Source organism: Coenobita brevimanus, chromosome 70, assembly GCF_032717465.1.
Source record: "Coenobita brevimanus isolate Jiangsu-jjx chromosome 70, ASM3271746v2, whole genome shotgun sequence".
Taxonomy (NCBI): Eukaryota; Metazoa; Arthropoda; class Malacostraca; order Decapoda; family Coenobitidae; genus Coenobita; species Coenobita brevimanus.
Window position 1 is genome coordinate 18,025,417 of NC_137023.1, and position 21,748 is coordinate 18,047,164.

Here is a 21,748-nt window from a genome sequence, read left to right on the forward strand (position 1 = left end):
CCTTCATCATTATCCTGAAGCAAAACTGCGCTGGCCTCTAGGCAACTGGCATCAACAGCTAATTTAAAGGGTTTATCAAAAATGGGAACTTGAAGCACTGGCTGACGTGACAGGATGGCTTTGACTTTAGAACAGGCTTCCTCACATTCTGGCTTCCACTCATACTTGACTCCTTTTCTTAACAAATCAGTGAGGGGAGCTACAAGATCAGAGAAGTTCAGGACAAAACGTCTGTAGTACCCTACCATACCCAAGAATCGTTGCAACTCTCTCTTATTTTTGGGCTGGGGGGAATTGACTATGGCCTGAAGTTTAACATCAGGTGGACTCACTTGGCCTAAACCGACCACATAACCTAGGTACTGCACTCGAGCCCTCACAAATTCACATTTAGCTAAATTAAGCACTAAATTAGCAGAGGACAGTCTCTGAAGCAAGGCATCTAGTTGGCTCAAGTGTTGTTCCCAGGTGTTGCTAAAAATAACAACATCGTCATAAGTAACACAGTTCTCAACATCCTTGGTGAGATCATTCATCAGCCTTTGGAAGGTGGCTGGAGCATTCTTCATACCATAGGGCATGACCTTACATTTATAAGTTCTGCCATCGACAACAAAACAGGAAATTTCTTGGACCCTTTCTGTGAGTGGGACTTGCCAATATCCCTTCATTAAATCTAATTTTGTGATAAACTTAGCACTGCCTATCACATCCACACACTCATCTACTCTAGAAAGTGAGTAAGTATCAGTCTTGGTAAGGGAGATGACTTTACGATAATCAATACAAAAGCGATGTGACCTATTGGGTTTTGGAACCACTATGACTGGGGAGCACCACTCACTTTGACAGGACTCGATTAACTCCTACTGCAACATGTAGTTCAGCTCCTCTCGAATGATGGTCTGCTTCTGAGGTCTAGCCCAGTAGGGGAACTGCTTTATAGGGCTGGCATCTCCAACATCCACATCGTGCTGTGCCACTTCCGCCCGTCCTGGGGTGTCCTTGAAGACATCAGGGAACTTCCTGAGAAGGGCAACAAGCTCAGCACACCGCTCTGCAGTCAAGTGGGAGAGTATATCAGTCAGTGTACTCCAAGCTTCCTGGTTTTCTCTCCAACTGGTCATCTGGTCCAAAGTCAAAGGGCAGCCCTCGTCCTCCACCAACTCGACAGCTGACACCACGCAGGTAGCACTAGGGGGGCCCACCAACTTGACAGCCGACACCACACATGCAGCACTAGGGTGGTCCACGACTCGCCTGTGGTACTCCTTCTATATATTTATATGGCACAATCTTCGTTCCTTCCTCCGGTCTGGGGTTAAAATGACATAATTTACTTCACCTACCCTCATTTCCACTAGATACGGGCCTGCAAAACTTGCCTGCAGAGGCTGACCATGAATGGGAAGCAAGACAAGAACTTGATCACCTGGGTGAAACATTCTGTGCCTAACTTTCTTAGAGTGGTCATACCACCTCTTCATCTTCTCCTGAGAGGACTCCAAGTGTGCCCTGGCTACTTCCATACTATAGGCCAGTCTTTCTTTAAATTTTCACACATAGTCTAGCAAGTTAATTTGGTCATCATCCTTGACCCATTGTTCTTTGAGGAGTTTAAGAGGACCTCTTACTTCATGGCCAAAGATTAACCGAAATGGGGAGTAGCCCAAGGACTTGCTCGGTGCCTCTCTGGTTACAAACAGTAGGAAAGGCAAACACTTGTCCCATTCCTTTTCATCAGCACATACTTTTCTGAGCATACTCTTCAAAGTTTGGTGATACCTCTCTAATGCACCTTGACTCTGAGGATGATATGCTGAGGAAGTGATCTGTGAGATTCCTAACTCCTTAAGGGTTTGTCTGAACAGTTTGGAATTAAAATTACTGCCTTGATCCGACTGCACTTCTTTAGGGAGACCAAAACGGGTAAAGAAGGTTAGCATCTCCTTTACAACCAATTTAGCTGAAATATTTCTCAAGGGAATGGCTTCAGGATATCTAGTGGCCATGTCTAACATTGTGAGGATGTACTGGTGGCCTGAAGAGGTCTTAGGCAAAGGGCCAACAATGTCCACAAGGACTCTAGTGAATGGGGCCTCACACACATGTAGAGGAATCAAAGGAGCCACAGGGATGGGCTCATTGCTCTTACCGACTAGCTGACAGGTGTGACATGACCTTCAGAACCGGGAGACATCTCGACGGATTCCAGGCCAGTAATAATGCTGCCAGATGCGGTAGAGAGTCTTCCTCACCCCTAAGTGACCTGCTAAGGAAGAGTCATGAGCAATGGACATCATTTTTTGCCTATGGGGTCTTGGAACCACCATCTGATGTACAGTCTCCCTCTCGTTATCATGAGCAACACTAGGAGGTCTCCATCTTCTCATTATCATGTTATTTGGCCTTAAATAATAACACTCTGTCAATTCAGACTCACATTCATCTTCCCTAGCTGCTGAGTCAATTAAAGTGGCAATCTCTGGATCAGATCTTTGCATATCAGTTAACTTTGCACTTGCATCAGTCTGGGGAGAATCATCAACCTCTGAGTGATTTAACTGGGCAAAAAAGGTATCACCAAGCCCAATATCATCAGCAGCATTGCCAGTGCCATTACTGTCAACGTTCTCATGGCTCGCTTTTGCCGTCATAGCTCTAGTTACAGCACATGCAGGAAACAATTTAGGACATGTATCTTCCAACTCTTTAGTCCTATCCTCACTCAGAGGAGTTTTTGATATGCAGAGAACAGCACTCACCTGTCAACCTGCCAAGTCATTACCCAAAAGGAAAGTGACCCCTTGTACAGGAAGCTGGTCAACAACACCCACATGCACTGAACCAGTAACTAACTCTGACTGGAGCTTCACCTCAACTAGGGGAACAGATACAAACTCAGCTATACCCTGTAGCAAGACACATTCATTAGGGTCAGCTACATCAACAATCCCCTTCAACATTAGTGACTGTGAAGCTCCTGTGTCTCTAAGTATAGTGACTTCCTTACCACCTTTTCCATCAACTGAAACTAACCCCTTAGAAGTAAAGTTAGCAAATAAATGACCTGGGAAGGAGTCACTTTGAGTACTGCTTGGGGGAGGACACTCTGATGGAGTCTTATTACCACTCTCACATGAACCTGACGGCTGCACTGCCCCAGTCTTACTAGTGTCTAACAATGGCTCTACAGGAGTCTGTTTATCCACCACTGACGGCTCCACTCTGGCCTTATCAACGATATGCACCTGCTGGGGTAGTGTCTGACTACCGCTAACAATATCTGTGGGTGGCTACTCTCTGTTGGTGTCAAAAGATCCCCATGAGTTTACCAAAGAAACAGGTTTTATTGAGGTACTTTTCCCTCGTTTTTTTCAGCACCAATCCTCCAAGTGCCCCATTTTCTGGCAATACTGGCAAAACCTGACACTTTTTCTTGACCCTCTGGCAACACTGTCCTCACTTTTTTTCTTAGAACTAACATGCTCTGGGGTTGCAGTGTTCCCACTAGTGTCACTTGACGTTAACTTTCCTTTACCAGAAGAAGAGTTCACACAAACTTGTCGGTTCACTCTCCTACCCTTAACAAATAATGAAGGCTTATGTTCATGCTTATGAATTATGCTATAGTTATATGCTACAACAGCAGCCTTAGCTAGGGTATCTAAATCTTTCTCCACTAGGTATGTTGCCACATCCCTATCTATCTTACCAGTGAAGTTCTCCAAGATCATTAATTCTTTAAGTTTACAGAAATCATCAATTTTTTTAGAATGCAACCATTGATCAGATAGGTCTGTGAGTACTCTAGCATATTCCACATGAGTCTGATCTCTCTGTTTAAAGGTCTACTTATCTATATACCTAGGCTGCTTCCCCCAAGGAAAGGGAGGTAGCCGAGACAGGACGACACACTCCCCATTTACTCATCCATTCAGACACATTCATTCGCATCTTAGCCCCAAAGGGGAGAACGGACAGATCCTCACCGCACCACACCGCACAAGGGTCAACTGCGCATGCGATCAGTGACATCCGCAGCAGGGCCCAACAGCAGAGCTGGTTTACACCTGCCACATCATAACAGACCCATCCCCTTACCCACACCTGACCTGACTAGCTGATCAGACCAAATGCGGGAGAATATCCCCTCAGGGCTGCGTCATCACTTATTCATTCACAATTTCTCTCCATTTATTTATACCACGCACAGCCACTCTTCCTTGCCCAACAGACATCCCTCTCGCATCCAGCGCTCTCTTCACGCTGTCCATCCATCCTATTCGTTGTCTTCCTTTCAGTCTTACACCTCTCACATCAGATCTAGTTAACTTTTTCACCAATCACTCATTATCCATTCTCTCCATATGCCCAAACCATCGCAACACCCTCTGCTCATCTCTAGCAGCCATCTCCCGAACAACTCCAGTTCTCCTTCGCACTTCATCATTTCGCACTTGATCCACACGCATCACTCCACACATACTCCTCAGACACCTCATCTCCATTACATTCAAACTTTTCCTCTCTGCTACACCCATATTCCATGTTTCAGCCCCATATAACGCAATCGGTACCACAACACCCTCATACAGCCTTCTCTTTACATCCATTCTAAGCGAACGACATCTAAACACTTTTTTCATTCCTCCCAGCACCTTTCCTACTTCATTTATTCTAAACTTCACTTCTGCATCTGTTCTTCCATCCACAGCAACATGTGACCCTAGATATTTAAAACACTCTACCTCCTCAAGCAACTCGCCATTCAAAACTATATTGATCCCCCTACCATCTGCCAACCTTGTACACTTCATCACTTTACTCTTATTTTCATTTACTTTCAATTTCCTCCTTTCACACACCCTTCCAAACTCCTTTACCAACTGTCTCAATCTCTCCTCTGAATCAGACACCAGTGCAGTATCATCTGCAAACAGCAGCTGCTTCAGATTACACTCTCCACCATCAACATTCACCAGACTCAGATCTCCACCTAAAACTCTTGCATTCAACTGTAAATGCATAAATGGTGACGTGGCCCTGACGGGATGTTCTGTCGCATCTGGTCTGATCAGCTGATCGAGTCAGGTGCGAGGAAGGGGATGGGTCCATTATGAAGTGGCAGGGGTAAACCAGCCCTACTTTCAGGCCTTGCTGCAGATGTCGTTGGACTGCACTGCCCTGTTGACCCTCGTGCGGTGTGGTGCGGTAAGAAGCGGTCCCTTTTCCCCTTATAAGCTAAGATACAAGTAAATGTGTGTGTGTGTGTGCGTGGATGAGTAGTTTGGTCAGTGTGTTGTCCTGTCTTGGCTACCCCCCTTTAGAGGGAAAACAACATGGGCATATGGAGCCAAAGACATACTGGCAAGATAACTTTTCATGATGTCTCAAGGTTTACCGAAAGCTTTCCATCTATTTGTAATGCGAATTTTTATTTCGCTCTCATGGTTTTACATTAGTTGTAGCATTTGCCTCAAGTAACTGTACTGCTCGATTTCTTCAAGAATTTTTTCTCTTGCTTTTATGATGGTCTTTGGCATATTTGGATTAAACACTAATTTTACTCCGGTTCATCAATACCCCTACTTTGAGACTTTATTCAGGTCATTTAACATTTCTTGCAATGTCTCTGGAGTTTCTGAGATTAGGACAATGCCATCGTAAGTAGTTTAGGATATTTTCTCCATCTATGTTTAGGCTACTCCTTTGTTCTCCCAGTCTAGCTTTCTGAAAATACTTCCGAGGTATGCTGTAAATAATTTTGGTGAAATTGCGTCTCCCTGACGCACGCCTTACTCAAGCTTATGTTCTTCCGAGTCTTTATGTAATTTAATTGTAGCAGTTTCCTTTTTATATATGCTTTTGAGCAGTTTTATAATGCTCTCATTTACTACTTGTTCACACAACGAATAACTATTGCTAGATGCTCCACAGAGTCGGAAACCTTTTCGTAATCAAGAAAACCCAAGCTCAGTGGTTTATTATTCTGCAGTTTTATCAGTTAGCTGATTCATTATGTGTAGATGATTAGTAGTTTATCACCCGTTCGGAATCCTACCATTTCACGAGGATGGTTTTCTTCCAAATTTATTGTTATTTTGTTCCTAAGGATTTTTGTGAAGAGTTTGTAAATACCGGTTATAAGCCAATGGGTCGATAGGCACTAAGATCTTTTGAGTAGCCTTTCTTGTAAAGCAAAATAAATATTGCATTACGCCTTGTTTTAAGAATTTTCTTCTTTATACACGGAATAAATAAGTGCGCGAGCCTGTTCTGTACTTCTACTTCTGTATCCGGCAGTTAATCTGCCACTATTCCATCTTCTCCTGGGGCCTTCTCTCTACAGACTGTTAAGAGAAATGTTTACTTCGTCTAGTGTTACCTCTGGTATTTACCTTGTGTCAACTGAAAAGTGAGCTCGTGACACTATTGTCTGATACATACAGTTATTCGTTAAATTCTTCATCTTTGTTAAGCTTCCTATCTCCGCATTTAATGACATCACCGATTTTGTCTTTAATCGATATAATTTGTTGCTTTCCTAGTGTCATTTTACTTCGGACCAGTTTCAGATTTTTTATGATGGTTTCCTTGATCTGATCCATGTTTCTCTTTCCCTTTTCTTCTCTCTGTCACTTGTTGGTAGGCTTATTTAATTCCTCTATTTCTATTTCATCTCTCTCTCTCTCTCTCTCTCTCTCTCTCTCTCTCTCTCTCTCTCTCTCTCTCTCTCCCTCTCTCTCTCCCTCTCTCTCTCTCTCTCTCTCTCTCTCCTTTCATCTCCTTTAATTTCTTGCGTTTTGGGAAAATTTTTGAGTACTTGTTGGCTTATGTTGTATTAGCTTTCCCGACAATCTCCCCTGATTCCCTCAGCAACTTTGTTAGTCTATCGTGTATACATTATATATATATATATATATATATATATATATATATATATATATATATATATATATATATATATATATGTGTGTGTGTGTGTGTGTGTGTGTGTGTGTGTGTGTGTGTGTGTGTGTGTGTGTATGTGTGTGAGTGTGTGTGTGTAATAGTCATTAATTTGTCAGATGCTTGAGATCACAGATCGGTACACCATCAGTCATGAATGAAGTCATCCTGTTTTTCACATCCTTTTTTTTTTTTTTTTTTTTTTTTTTGGGTCCGACTCTGGGCATAGGCTAAACAACCCGTTCCCTAAGGCCCAACAGTCCTCCTAAGTACCATACACCTCGACATGCCATTGATGTCATTGCTTTTTCAAGCTTATGACGTTAGTTTCCATTTTAGTCTTGCTGTCTCCAAACGATTTTATTAGGTTTACGGGAGATATTTTGAATTTCAACGTAAATATCCTGCATCAACACTTTTAGAAATCAGTTCCTTCGTCAGCTGATTAAGTCAGCAAATTGAATGTTAAAATAAGTTGTCATCTTACCTGATAGATTAACAAGTTCTAAGTCAATAGATGTACTTGGGTATTTTTCTGAGTACAAAAAGATTATTTTTAAAGCAGAGGAAATACCTAATCCGATAATAGATGAATCTGTAACAAACCCACTACACTCAGTACGGTGTTAACATTATACAGTAGTTTCCACATTTGCGCGCCCTCCTGACATTTTATGCCGAATGAGGCCGTCTTGTGGTGGCCAAAATAGAGCACAACTAGACTCAAGGCGATACCAGACATGTGTGCTATGAAAGTGTGAAGGACTGGTAAATTTGTGTGTGTGAAAGCGCCATACAAAATAATGACATGGAACTGACGAGTGATCCAAAAGAATAAGTAAAATATATAAAGTGAAGCACAGTACAAAGGCTTGGCCCCCCTCTCATTTAACTTGGTATTCAGTGGATTGACGAATTCACAGGAGTATGAAGCGCATATATAGAGAAAAACAAATGTGCCGTTGGTTTTGTAATTGCAGCTGAGATGGAGACAGGATTCGAAAACTTGAATATATGTGAACGGTTGCCTGGTTTGTTTCTGGGCATGGTGTGTGATAGTTATTCTGTTGGCGTGCTTCCCCTTTGTTTCTGGATCCTACCTCACTCCATTGTTATCATGGGAATTAGGGATGGGATGATAATGAAGATGCTGCTGCTGCTGCTGCTAATGATGATGATGATGAATGATGATGATGGTGATGTGCAATATAGAGAAAGAAGCTGACCAGAAGGACTATCTGGAGGTAAGGCGTGTAAAATACAGTGCTGAACCTTTTTCAGACTCTGTTACGGGTATGAATATTAATGGTAAAAAAAAACTAAACTTTGTTGCTAGGTGGATGAGTAAAGGAGAGGAGGACAGCTAGTGGCGATGAACAACCACGTCTCTTGACTTGGAAATTCTGAGAAATGTCAGATGGGACGTTTTCCGCTTTTGATGTGGCATAATCCAAGAGTATTAGACAGTCAGTGAGTTTCCCTGTTTGAGGGATTTCACTGTGACCTCTTCTTAGACACTTCTTCTCCAGTTCACTTTGTGTATTGTGGATAAAATATTACGTCTTTGTGGAATCAGGCAGGTGATAATATATAGCTGAAGTCAGGAGGACACGACTCATAATTTTACATCCTTTAGAAACAACCAGCAATCAGGAAAGCTAGAGAGAGAGAGAGACAGACAGACAGACAGAGACAGACAGACAGAGAGGTTACTAGTAATTGAAAAAAGGGTTGCATCGGGAACACATGAGTATAAATATGTGGGAAAAGCTGAACACCAGTAAAATTAATGCAAGTATTAAAATTCCATATGTCATATATCATCCATAATGGTGTAGGGACTGCAAGAGTCTCTAATGAGTAAAACATCAAAAGTGAATTCAGCAGCGAGCATCCAATCACTTAAATATATTAAGTGCTTCATATATACCGCACACACACAGTGTGTGTGTGTGTGTGTGTGTGTGTGTGTGTGTGTGTGTGTGTGTATCATCAGCGGAGTTCTTCCAGCAATATATTCACATGAAATAATGTTGGATACGTCCAAGCTTGTGTTCTCGGTTGTGTGCTATGGCACGAGTTGGCACGATTAAATATTTGAATAAACTCATGACATTAACTTTGGCTGGAAACCGCGAATTCTAGTGGAATCCCAGTATTTATCGCTCAGTTTAACCGCCACGTATTCACCCGATCGGGAGTGTTTTTCAGGACATTTTTCACTATTTCATAAGTGATCGTCTTTGTGCGCGACATTAACCTCCGCCTGCGTGATATTGCGGGTGTGTATCGCTCACACTCGTTGACCGTTAGCAAGTGCGGCCACGACACTTGCCTCTCTCCCACAATTGAATCAGTCAAGATTTGAGCGCCATGGAAGCAGGTAGTGTGTGTTGCAGCGTCCTTCCTCAGCACGACGCCTAGTTCCCGCCACCGCTGTTGAATTCCCACCTAGCGTGATTGGCGAGAGGCTCAGCGTGTGCAGTGTCCTTCCTCAGTAACGACGCCCAGTCATCTGCTTAGTCCACTTTTCTGACCAATATTTCTTTTCGTTTTTTCCTAGTTTTAAGAGTTAGCTTTTGAGTGAGCAAGTGAGTGTGATCTCCTTATTTTGGATTCATTTTGAAACATGTAACATAAATTTATTTTATTGTAATCAATAAATTTAACAGTTCTTTTTATTGAGCGTAATGTAACCTCGTGTTTATTTCTCCATAAGCTTATTCTAGTTGCAGCTCCTAGCTTGCATAAATGCTTTGTATTATTGATACTCAAATCCGTTGTGCCATCTAGGAGTTAATTGCACCAGCAAGAACTTGTTTATCATTAATAGCATTATTGATTGTCAGGGGTGGAGTCACTTTCTTCAGATGCCAACAGTACTAATAAACAGCATTTGTGAGTAATTAGTTTCTTCTGTGTACTGTTGAGAAAGTTTATAAATTCTCGTCCTTAGAGAATCGGCGAAGTAAGCTGGCATAAAGTAATCATTGCTTGATTTTCACATGACAATTCATTGTCCTGTTCTCAAGTATTATTGAATAATTATACTTTAATATTGCATACTCGATAAAAACCCGTGACATTTGGCAACCTCATTCCAGGATATTAACTCCTAGCTCTAAAGCTATTCACGAGATAATACTCACTCACTCATACTTAGGTATTTATCATTAAAGTCTACAGTATAGGCACTATCTTACTGGTGATTATTGATTCAGCTCTATTAATTTGCGAAATAGTTTTCACAGTCAGTTGTTTGTTTAATTTTCTTTCTTTATCAGTTTAATTAGATAAAACTGGTCACCACTAACCTGTGCCTATATTCTTTACTCTTGATTATTGACATCTTTCTTTGCAATTGCAGTCAGTACTGAGTTGCTAGTTTACTTAGATTGAGTTAGCATCATGTCTACCTGCGTCTATGTACAGGAAGCTAAAGATATGGAGCTTACTGATCCGGAGAAAATAAAGGACTTTGTTCTCTCTCGGTTTAATTATGAGCAGCAACGCAAGAATGATGCTTGTGAAGAGTGTCGAATTCAGCGTGAGGAACAAGAAAAGGAGCGTGAATATGAGCGAGAACAGCGCGAACACGAGCGAAAACAACGGGAACTCGAGTTAGAACATGAGCGAGAACAACGGGAACTCGAGTTAGAACATGAGCGAGAACAACGAGAACACGAACGTGCTGAGCGAGAAGCACGCGAAAAACACAAATTTGAAATGTTGAAGCTCAAGTGAGATTCCTTGGCTTCAGACACATCTGGTGCAGCTGGCCCAAGCTCCACGAGCGCTATCCCTGCACATATTCTGGCGACCCCACACATCAAGCTTCCCCCATACAAGGAAGGCGAACGAATCGAGCCATACATAGCTCGTTTTGAAGACATGGCTCAACTTTACCAGCTGGATGATGCAACTAAGCGGTTTCAGTTTCTTAGCCTGTTTGAGGGCCCTGCCCTCGATATTCTCCACAGAATTCGTGGAGACAATCTCATGTATGAGATGATGAAGGCCACACTCGTCAAAGCATACGGTCTCACAGTTGACGATGCCAAGAGTCAGTTCATGAGGGCGCGTTTACAGGAAAAAGAGACTGCTGTTCAGTTTCTTGACCGACTTACTGCTTACTTAGATGAGTGGATGGAGAAAGATGAAACTCCTTCCACGTGTGAGGGGATAATTGACCTTATGCTGTGCACGCAGCTAGAAAAGTCGTGGCCTACTGAACTTATGGCTCAGCTTAAGATCTGCCAGGTATGAGATGCCAGCCAAATGGTGGAGAAGGCTGACGCATTCTTCACTGCATATGGGGATCAAATTCGTAAGCAGCATACCTGGAACAGGAAAGCTCATAAATCTGGGAAACCGTCTCAGACTGAACCCCAGCAACAAGGCCGTTCTCAGAATAATGGCCAAGGTCCAAAACTGCAGAAGAAGGACCAGGGGCAAAACACTCAGAAGCCTAAGTGGAAGCGGTACAACAAGTACCCTAACCAGCAGCAGTATCAGCCATGCAACCGACCGATGGGACAAACCTTTTCAGCACCAGCCCCAGCCCCAGTGTATCGGAGACAGGAGGCTAACGCAGCCTTCATTCCTCAGCAGCAGCACGGTGGGCACGTCCCTACCAGTACGGGTACTCCCCCACAGTTCTCTAGTCCCACAGCGACAGTGAACCCCCCTCCACAGATGGCCAATGCTCCATCTCCCCAGGCAGTGAGTACAACCCCTCAAGCATCTAATTCTCAGGGCACCATGTTTGCCGCATCATTTATTCAGCAGACTAATCAGTGGTTAGCTGCTTCCTCCACAGGACCTCCCACAGGTGACAGTACCTTCCTTGTTCAGCCAGGGTTTGTGGGAGGCATTCCTGTGAAGGTCCTGAGAGACAATGGTTCCTCAGGTTGCTCTGTCAGGCAGGGTCTAGTTCGGCCTGAGCAGTACACAGGTCGACAGATCCAAGCTAACCTTATTGATGGATTAGTGAGATTGTTTCCTGAGGCACGTATCCAGGTGGCATCTCCATATTACACTGGTACGACAGTTGCAGTTGTCATGCCAGAACCTTTTTTTGACCTGATCATAGGCAATATTCCAGGTGCCAAGGACAGTTGCACCGAAGATGACGCTACTCAGACTTCAGCTGTAGAAACACGAGCCATCACTGAGGCTCCAAACTGTCACCCCGGTGACCATTGAATCGCCGCAAGATCTGATGTGTAGCCAAGTAGTTGTTCAAGAACAACATTCTGACCCAACACTTGCTGCCGTGTGAAAGAAACAAAAGGGTAGAGTGATAAAGTATTCATGGGGAGGTCAAGCCAAACTCCTTCGCAAAGAAGGACGGCTGTACCGTGAGTCACGAACACCCCAGGGCGAGGTTCGACTGCAGTTTGTCGTTCCCGCCAAGTACCACCAAGCAGTGTTAGAATGGGGTCATTGTTCAGCCTCAGGAGGTCACCTGGGCAAAAGGAAGACCCAGGGCCGTATCCTAGCTGACTTTTGCTGGCCAGGGATGGGACGAGAGATAGATAGCTTTGTGCATTCCTGGAATGTATGTCCACATACCACCAATCAGGGACATGTCCTTCCTGTGCCGTTTGAAACCACACCCATAATCTCTGAGTCAGCTGAGAGACATGTCAGTGGCGAAGTGGGTGCAGACCTGAGGTCTCACCCGTTGGATCCAGAGAACACAGTATGTCCAGGGCCTGTACATATATATGTATTGTAAGTTAAGGGGGAAGTTTGAGAACCCCGCAGAGACAGTCCGAGGCTGTGTATGAATTACCTTGTGGAACGTCTCGAGCTGTGGGACTCACAGAGGCTTCCCGGAGAATGCACAATATCCACATGAGTGTTCACACCCACGGTGGATGTTAAAACATGACCTGCCCGAGATTACGTAGTGATTCTCAGCTTCCTGTCTTTTATCATAAGTATAGGGTTTAACCAGTAAACTGGGTCCCTAGTGAATTGCAGCATTTGATGTCCTGCAGAAATGCCCAGTCTCTTCGCTCTTGACCACGTTCCATGGTTAATTTAGCGAATTGCAGCATTTGATGTCCTGTAGAAACACCCAGTCTTTTCGCTAATTAAGTTTAGGGTTTAACCAGTAAACTGGGTCAGCATTTGATGTCCTGCAGAAACGCCTTGACTATGTTTCCTGGTTAATAATGTAAACAGTGTACTTTTTGTTACATAAGTACTGATTGCTAGGCTGAGAGAGAGAAATGACACTTTTGATACTCCACCTTGATTGTTTTCGCAGGTGCAGCATTGCCGTGCAGAACAGCTGGTTGTCCCTGTCGCATGCTGCCGCCCCTTCTCTTCTGCCTCGTAATCATTATTTGCTATTGATTTGTATTATATCATTTACAAGTAGGTACAGTTACACCACAGCTGTCACACCTACACCATGTATTACATACGTCACGCTACATAACAAGTAGTTGTTAATGTAAATGTAGCAAATTTTTCACTCAGTTTGACCTGAGTACAGGATTTTTCACTGTCATCACGGAGTTTTTCCCTCGAGCTTGCTTAAATTAACGTAAATACGAGGTTTTTTCGCTCACTGGCGACTGTGACTTTCTCCTGTAGCAGGAAAGCACACACACACCACAGTGTGAATTTTGTGTGACTGAGTTAGGATTTATGTGTATGTATATTGAAATTTTTTTCCTGAGGAAAAAATTTGATTTTTCATCGGGCCTAATGTCACGAGTTGGTGAGATTAAGTATTTGAATAAACTCGTGACATTAACTTTGGTGGGAAACCGCGAATTCTAGTCGAATCCCAGTATTTATTGCTCAGTTTAACTGCCACGTATTCACCCGATCGGGAGTGTTTTTCAGGACATTTTTCACTATTTCATAAGTGATCGTCTTTGTGCACGACATTAACCTCCGCCTGAGTGATATTGCGGGTGTGTATCGCTCACACTCGTTGACCGTTAGCAAGTGCGGCCACGACACTTGCGTCTCTCCCACAATTGAATCAGTCAAGATTTGAGTGCCGTGGAAGCAGGTAGTGTGTGTTGCAGCGTCCTTCCTCAGCAAAACGCCCAGTTCCCGCCACCACCGTTGAATTCCCACCTAGCGTGATTGGCGAGAGGCTCAGTGTGTGCAGTGTCCTTCCTCAGTAAGGACGCCCAGTCATCCGCTTAGTCCACTTTTCTGACCAATATTTCTTTTCGTTTTTTCCTAGTTTTAAGAGTTACCTTTTGAGTGAGCGAGTGAGTGCGATCTCCTTATTTTGGATTCATTTTGAAACATGTAACATAAATGTATTTTATTGTAATCAGTAAATATAACAGTTCTTTTTAATGAGCTTAATGTAATGTAAACTAGTGTTTTATTTCTCCATAAGCTTATTCTAGTTGCAGCTCCTAGCTTGCATAAATGCTTTGTATTATTGATACTCAAATCCGTTGTGCCATCTAGGAGTTAATTGCACCAGCAAGAACTTGTTTATCATTAATAGCATTACTGATTGTCAGGGGTGGAGTCACTTTCTCCAGAGGCCAACAGTACTAATAAACAGCATTTGTGAGTAGTTAGTCTCTTCTGTGTACTGTTGAGAAAGTTTATAAATTCTCCTCCTTAGAGATTCGGCGAAGTAAGCTGGCATAAAGTAATCATTGCTTGATTTTCACAAGACAATTCATTGTCCTGTTCTCAAGTATTATTGAATAATCATACTTTAATACTGCATACTCGATAAAAACCCGTGACATGCAATGAGTTGTTATTAGAACCATGAGTTCACAGAATTTGTGAAGTGTTACAGCCAGGTTCTTTTTTTTTTTCACCCTTTTGGAAGACTGTACCGTAGATTTGCAGTGTTCTTGCTGAGAACTGCCTTGGTTCTGGTGTAAGTGAAGTTGCTGTCGTTCCAGGATCTGACCCCTCGCCCTGGGACTGTTGCTGTCATCAGTGCACATTTTTTTTTCCATCGGTCGTGTTCATGAGAATCCTCCCATTCTGCCGTCCTTAAAGGAGACTTCCTAACACCTCATCCTTAGCCATGTCCTTTGCGCACTGCACCATATGTCTCTAAAGTATGTTGTTTACGTCTTATATACCAATATTGCCTAAATAAATAGTTTACAAGGAGGATTTTAAACAAGACATCGGCATAAACAAAATTGTAAGAAGAAAGTGTTCGGGAGTCTCCTTACCCCACTATAATAAGACCACTAGTGTTTCTTGTTACGGTCATCCTGGCCACCTTTCTTAACTCATGTGCATATAATGTCAGTACTGTTAATACGGATTGTAAATCAGTCTTTATGTTCCTTTTATTCTGCACACTTCGACTATTGATTTGCTGACATTCCACTGGCCCGTGAGCTATGGCCAAGTTCCGAACATAACTCCAGTTAATCTGATAAAAAGACAATCCTTACAAAGGAAGATCTTATTCTCTATGAAAGGCTACCGGTGACTTAGCCATTGTGATAATTGCTTGAAGAATACTTAGTCTTCTTAGTTGGTTCAGTAACTAGATCAAATATGTTACTATTCTCTTGAAAGTCTGATCTGCAGGTATGATGGAAGAGCCAGCGTTAGGCTTGGGAGAGACTGATGAGAAAATGATGACAAGATCTGAGGCAAGATCCAGACTCCTATAATTTAACTACAGCGACATACAGACAGATAATCAGTTTCGACGAAGTTCCAGTCTTCCCCTAGAACACAGCGATTAGTAGTCGTTCTAAGAACTGTTTTACTACTGCGTGAGGATGGACAAGGGAAAGCAGACTGTCCAAGAATCAGAATGTACCAGGGATCAAACCCTTGTTCTTCCAGGTACAACCTGCGTGTGTTAATAAATGCATCATTAGTTCTCCACCTATCCTGTATCTTTTCCCGACCATATTTCCTTGCCTGAGGACAAAGGGGAGTAGGTGGGATGGTTATTAACCCTGATGGGTACTGATCCACTTCAGAGCTTTATACGACTGAGTTGAGGCAACACAGTACAACATTCTCGGTGGCTATTTGAGAATATGATAACACTGATGGCAGGAAAAGGTGGAGCAGGTACATGTTTAACGGGTAGTTGAACATCACTTGTGAAAGCCTTGTAACATCCTTTTGTACTTAACTGAAAGGAAGGATACACGTAAATGCAAAGGCGCTGTGAAGCTAGGAAAGAATTATATCTCTGTGTTTTTTTCACAGTCCCGTGATCTGTTCAAATGGAGAAAATATATACACATACTGAAATATTTTTATTAAGAAGGCACAATAATTTCAGCTCGCGCCAGTTGCTAGGCACTATACAACCATGCATTAATCAATGACTAGGGCGGAAGGGTGGCGGATATGTTGGCCAGCAGGGAGTTGGGATGGAAGGGAAAGTGTCCGGGGAGGGTAGCTTTTTCATGTGTCTACATATTTTTTGCACTCAAGTTGCAGAGTAAGCAGCGTTACCTTCATTTAGGAAACAAATGCATTTAGTCACAAACTGAGTGTAGAGGTACAGGCAAAAACAATAAAAAAATATCCATGGTACTAGGTTTAGTCACGCGCCTTTCAGTAAGGTCTAGTGGAAAAACGTCGCCGACGACATACATGAGAGTTTAAGATGTGCAAACTTAAGATGTCCGTGTCTGAGTCTGGCTAAACAAATTTGAAAAATTTCCCATTAGTGTACACAGATAAAGTTATCGGGTAAAAGAGTGTTTTGATAAACGTCTCTCTCTCTCCCTCTCTCTCTCTCTCTCTCTCTCTCTGCAGCACAGCACACACACACACACACACACACAAACACACACAAGACATGAAAGAGGTGATAAAGTAGAGGGTAAGGTATAGCGCCAGCCTGTCTTCATCATGGTGGTCGCTGACGCCCGCTGTTGCTACCGTCCTAACACATGCTAATGAACCCCACTCTCCTCGTTTGATCATTTTTACTGTACTTTACGTGTTATGTGCTGCTGGGCTTTGTTTTTTCTTGGCTGAGCTGTAAATTACCTCATTCCCTTGTTAGAACACCAGAGAAATAAGTCGTAGATAAGGGGAAAATTCAGTAACTTTAAATGAAATTGTGTTTGTTGTTGTTTTTGTTGCAGCTGCTGCTAGAGTTTTGTTTTTGTTGTTGCACTTCCTGTAGTTGTTATTGATGTTTTTTCAGCGTTTTTCTTGTTGTCAATGCTTGGCGTGGACGAAAACACAATGCAGTGCAGAAATGTTGCCACTTAAGCTGGGGCTCCTGTCAGTTTTTTATGACGGTATGAAGAAGTAGTGTCGGTGTTGCGAGATTGAGGTGATGAGATGATATTGTGTGAGGCTCAGCACCGCAGTGTGGGTCTGGTGAATTATTTGTGAGTTATGTCTTGTGATGGTACTGATGTAGAGCTAGGGTGATGGCCAGATCTTAGAGTCAAAATCTCTTTCATTTTGGAGGTTTCGTAGCACCTCTTCCTGAGCGATTTAGTCTCTCTCTCTCTCTCTCTCTCTCTCTCTCTCTCTCTCTCTCCATATGGTGCCTCTGTGGTACAGTGGTTAAGTGCCCGTTTTCGTGCATGGGGGAACGAGGGTTCACGCCCAGTCAGTGTAATAAACTTTGCGAGCGTTCTTCGGACATAAGGGGTGCTGTGGTTGAACCAGTGTCGCTTACTGTAAAGTTTGCTTGCACCCAGTCGGCTTACGCAGGCCGATTACACTTGGTTCACAGACTACACACACATCCAAAGCCACTCTAACACTACAGTCACACTTACAAGAACTTCTCACCCTACGTACAATATCTACAAGATAGCCTAAGCCACTTGGTAGAGATACATAGGCTGTATTGTCCCCACTTCGGTCGGGATAGGCCGGTTTTGCAGTGGACATTCAAAGGGCTGAGATTATATATATATATATATATATATATATATATATATATATATATATATATATATATATATATATATATATATATATATATATATATATATAATCATCTGGAGGTAGCAACAGCAGTTAAAAAGAAGCATCACTGTACTGAATACTTTGTGGAGTGCATTTTCAACTTTCTTTAAGTCGACATGCCTTCTGTAATTTGCGTAAAATCATGTGGGGGTTGCAGGTATGAAATACAGAGGGGTCATAATACTAACTGAATCAATTACTGCTTAGATCTTACTCTGTCCTTGTTAATTACGATAGCTTAACTTATTTAGGCTCCTATGGCCCTCTCTTAACTGAAAAAAAAAAAAATCTTGCTTTGGCAGGAATACAATTCTCGAGTTGTCCCGTCATGAGAGCATTAAGGGACCAGTATTTTCACTCTCAACCTCGTAGGACTCATTCTTAGCAGCGTAAGGTTAATATAGACCTTTATACGTGCAATACTCTAACACATCTTTTAGTTTAGTTTAAAATAACTTCCCATAAGCATTCAGAACAGCACTGTCATGTACTTGTAACGTACTCTATACTTACGATGACCTAATATTCCTTTATGCTTATGGTAAGTTACTATAATGCGTATAATAACAAAATACTAATTTTATTTTCACCATAACCTTACAAACTTATTTATAGTTAAAATAATGTCCACTGTGTTTACGATAACCAGTCATTTATGCCTCTATTACGTGCCTCTTCATTTACGATATCATATGTCCTTTATTCTTACGATAACTTAAGTGAGTCCTTTATACTTACAATAAATTAAGCCATTCAGTCCGAGACGCTTTTTATTTTTCATTCCTGCCAACAACGGATAACTGTATTCGCACTATGAAATGTTTCTCATATTACTGAGGTTACCAATGCTTATATCCATCGTCCAGGATTAGGTTATCTTACGTCACCTGAATAAAATCGTCTTAATGTACCAAGACTAAAACCCAAAATTGTTCATCGGGCTAAAGAGGCAAACAGCGTCCTCCATGGTCGCAATAACCTTGGCACTGTGTTCGAACAACCATGACTAAAGTAAACCTTTGTTGTGAATTTTCCTGAGCTGAAGAAAATCGTCTGTCGCCAGCTTAAATGAAGTGTAAATATTGTTATTAGCATTCGGAGGGTTAATAACAGCAGCATGTATCGGTCGCGTTGTAGCAGGTGTTTCCTGAGTCAAACAGAATCGCTCTGGAGGTAGTCTTAGTTAAATACAAAAATCTAAACTCGAAGCGAGATGGATAAGGTGCGCTTATTGCCTACCTTGTAGTAAATATTATCCCACGTTGTATAAACTGTAGTATTGTGGAGGAAGTCATTTCAGTAGTAACAGTAGTTGAAGGAATAGTAGTAGTAGTACAAGCAGTAGTAGTTGTTGTTGTACTATAGTAATAAGGGTGATGATGATAATAATAATATGCAGCATCTCTAATATGTAAAAATATTATTCTTCACTGGAATGACGTCCTTTTATCGTTTATCTTTGCGTTTTTTTGTCTTTTATTCCTGCTGCTACCGAACATTGTTCTGTGGCTTACGAGAACCCCCATTAACACACTGTTTAGTAAATTATTAAATTATTTGTCTATCCGCTGCCGTTCAAAAAGCCTGCCCAAAGGTGAATACAATCATAGGGACAAGAATATATAAACACGAGGATCTTAGGCTGTCGAGGTTAAAGCTGCATACCCAGCCATGTGACAGGCATACATGTGAGAGACTGAGTGAAGGTGAGAGTGCGACAGAGAAATTACAGGACAGTGCGTGGGGATGAGAATGATCGAGTGTGAGCTAGTAATGTGAAAATGACTGTATTAGGGAATGAGTGTGTGAATGTAACTGTGAGAGAATGAGCAAGCCTGCGCGTTAGTTAGGGTGTACGAGTGGATGGGTGAGCAAGAAAGTCAGTGAAATACGAGTTAATGTAAGAGTAATAATGAAAAAAGAATAAATGATTATAAGGGAATGAGGGAGTGTGATGAAAGGAGTGGGAAAGTGGACGAGTGACAGTGAAACAGAATATAGTAGGGAGTGAGTGAGGGGGTTATTGTCTAAGTGTGTTTAACTGTGAGAGCAAAGGTTTGTGCGTCAGACATTGCGAGAAAGCGAGCGAGAGCAAACAAGTGGAATGGTGAACGAGTGAGTAAACAGTTGAAAGTGTGGAAGTAGAAGAGAGAGAGAGAGAGAGAGAGAGAGAGAGAGAGAGAGAGAGAGAGAGAGAGAGAGAGAGAGCGAATGAATAAAATGTCAAACTAAAATCAACACTTTGAAAAAAAAAAAAGGTTAAAAGTGGGCCGAACTAATACAATTCCACCCGCCTTAATATTCAATTATGAATATTAAGTAAAGTCTGACCTCGACGGCGACTTTCGTTTTTATCCGTTCTTTGCCCTTAAGTTGTGCAGATGATTTTCATAGGAATATACACCTCCTAAAAAGATTTAACACTCTCAGGCTCCTGTGGCTCATTCATTTCTTCATAAAATCCTCTGGCGTTAGCTAGAAGGGAATCTCAGAGTTCTTCTGACCCAAATCAGATTAAGGATGACAGTTTTAACCTTCTCTGGGCCTTGTGACTCGCTGTCGTCAGAATATTATCGTCTGGTTATAGCTGTAATGAAATGAGAGAGAATATCTATCTATCTATCTATATACCTAGGCTGCTTCCCCCAAGGAAAGGGAGGTAGCCGAGACAGGACGACTCACTCTCCATTTACTCATCCATTCAAACACATTCATTCGCATCTTAGCCCCAAAGGGGAGAACGGACAGATCCTCACCGCACCACACCGCACAAGGGTCAACTGGGCAATGCAATCAGTGACATCCGCAGCAGGGCCCGACAGCAGAACTGGTTTACCCCTGCCACATCATAACAGACCCATCCCCTTACCCGCACCTGACCTGACTAGCTGATCAGACCAAATGCGGGAGAATATCCCCTCAGGGCTGCGTCATCACTTATTCATTCACAATTTCTCTCCATTTATTTCTGTCACGCACAGCCACTCTTCCTTGCTCAACAGACATCCCTCTCGCATCCAGCGCTCTCTTCACACTGTCCGTCCATCCTATTCGTGGTCTTCCTCTCAGCCTTACACCTCTCACATCAGATCTAGTTATCTTTTTCACCAATCGCTCATTATCCATTCTCTCCATATGCCCAAACCATTGCAACACCCTCTGCTCAACTCTATATATCAAATTTAATTCATATTCGGGGGGAGGGGGTCTAAGAGGGGAGAGGGAAGTCCTTTATTTTTAATTCTACAAATGGGTTTTGCATGATTATATGCATCTCATTTTTTGACCACATCTTTACGATCATTTAGGAGTTCAGTCACCCAAAAGAGGTTTCACCTTAGTAAGTCTACTGTTTTTCCGGCATATTCATAAGTTTTGTGGACATGGATGTCTTGTCTCTCTATGCTTGAAAACGTCGCCTACATTACCATGTATTTGTGGTCTGAGACTTTCTGGCATGTAACTTCATGAACATGGTAGGTTCCTAAGTACCTCTTCCTTTTCTCTATATTTTTTGCTTACGAGTGTACCCACCATTCACTCACTCGATGTAGGATTAACATTAGGTAATAATGTCCGTACACTTAGTAGCTAGCCAAATTATTTCCATTCTAGGAGACCACTTACTACGACGAGTGGCAACCATACTACCAGCTAATGGACGCCTGGTTGCCTAGTGGTCTAAGGCTCTCCAATGGAATGTGGTCAGGAGGGTCCAAGTCCTAGGTATGGTTGAAGCAAATGTTCGTTTACCGTCACTCTGGGACGAGTGACTGTTCTTGCCTTTAACGTGTAGACTGAATAGCCTAGACGTGGGTTCCTACTTACAGGATTAAAATTAGCATACATATGCAGAAACTATTTA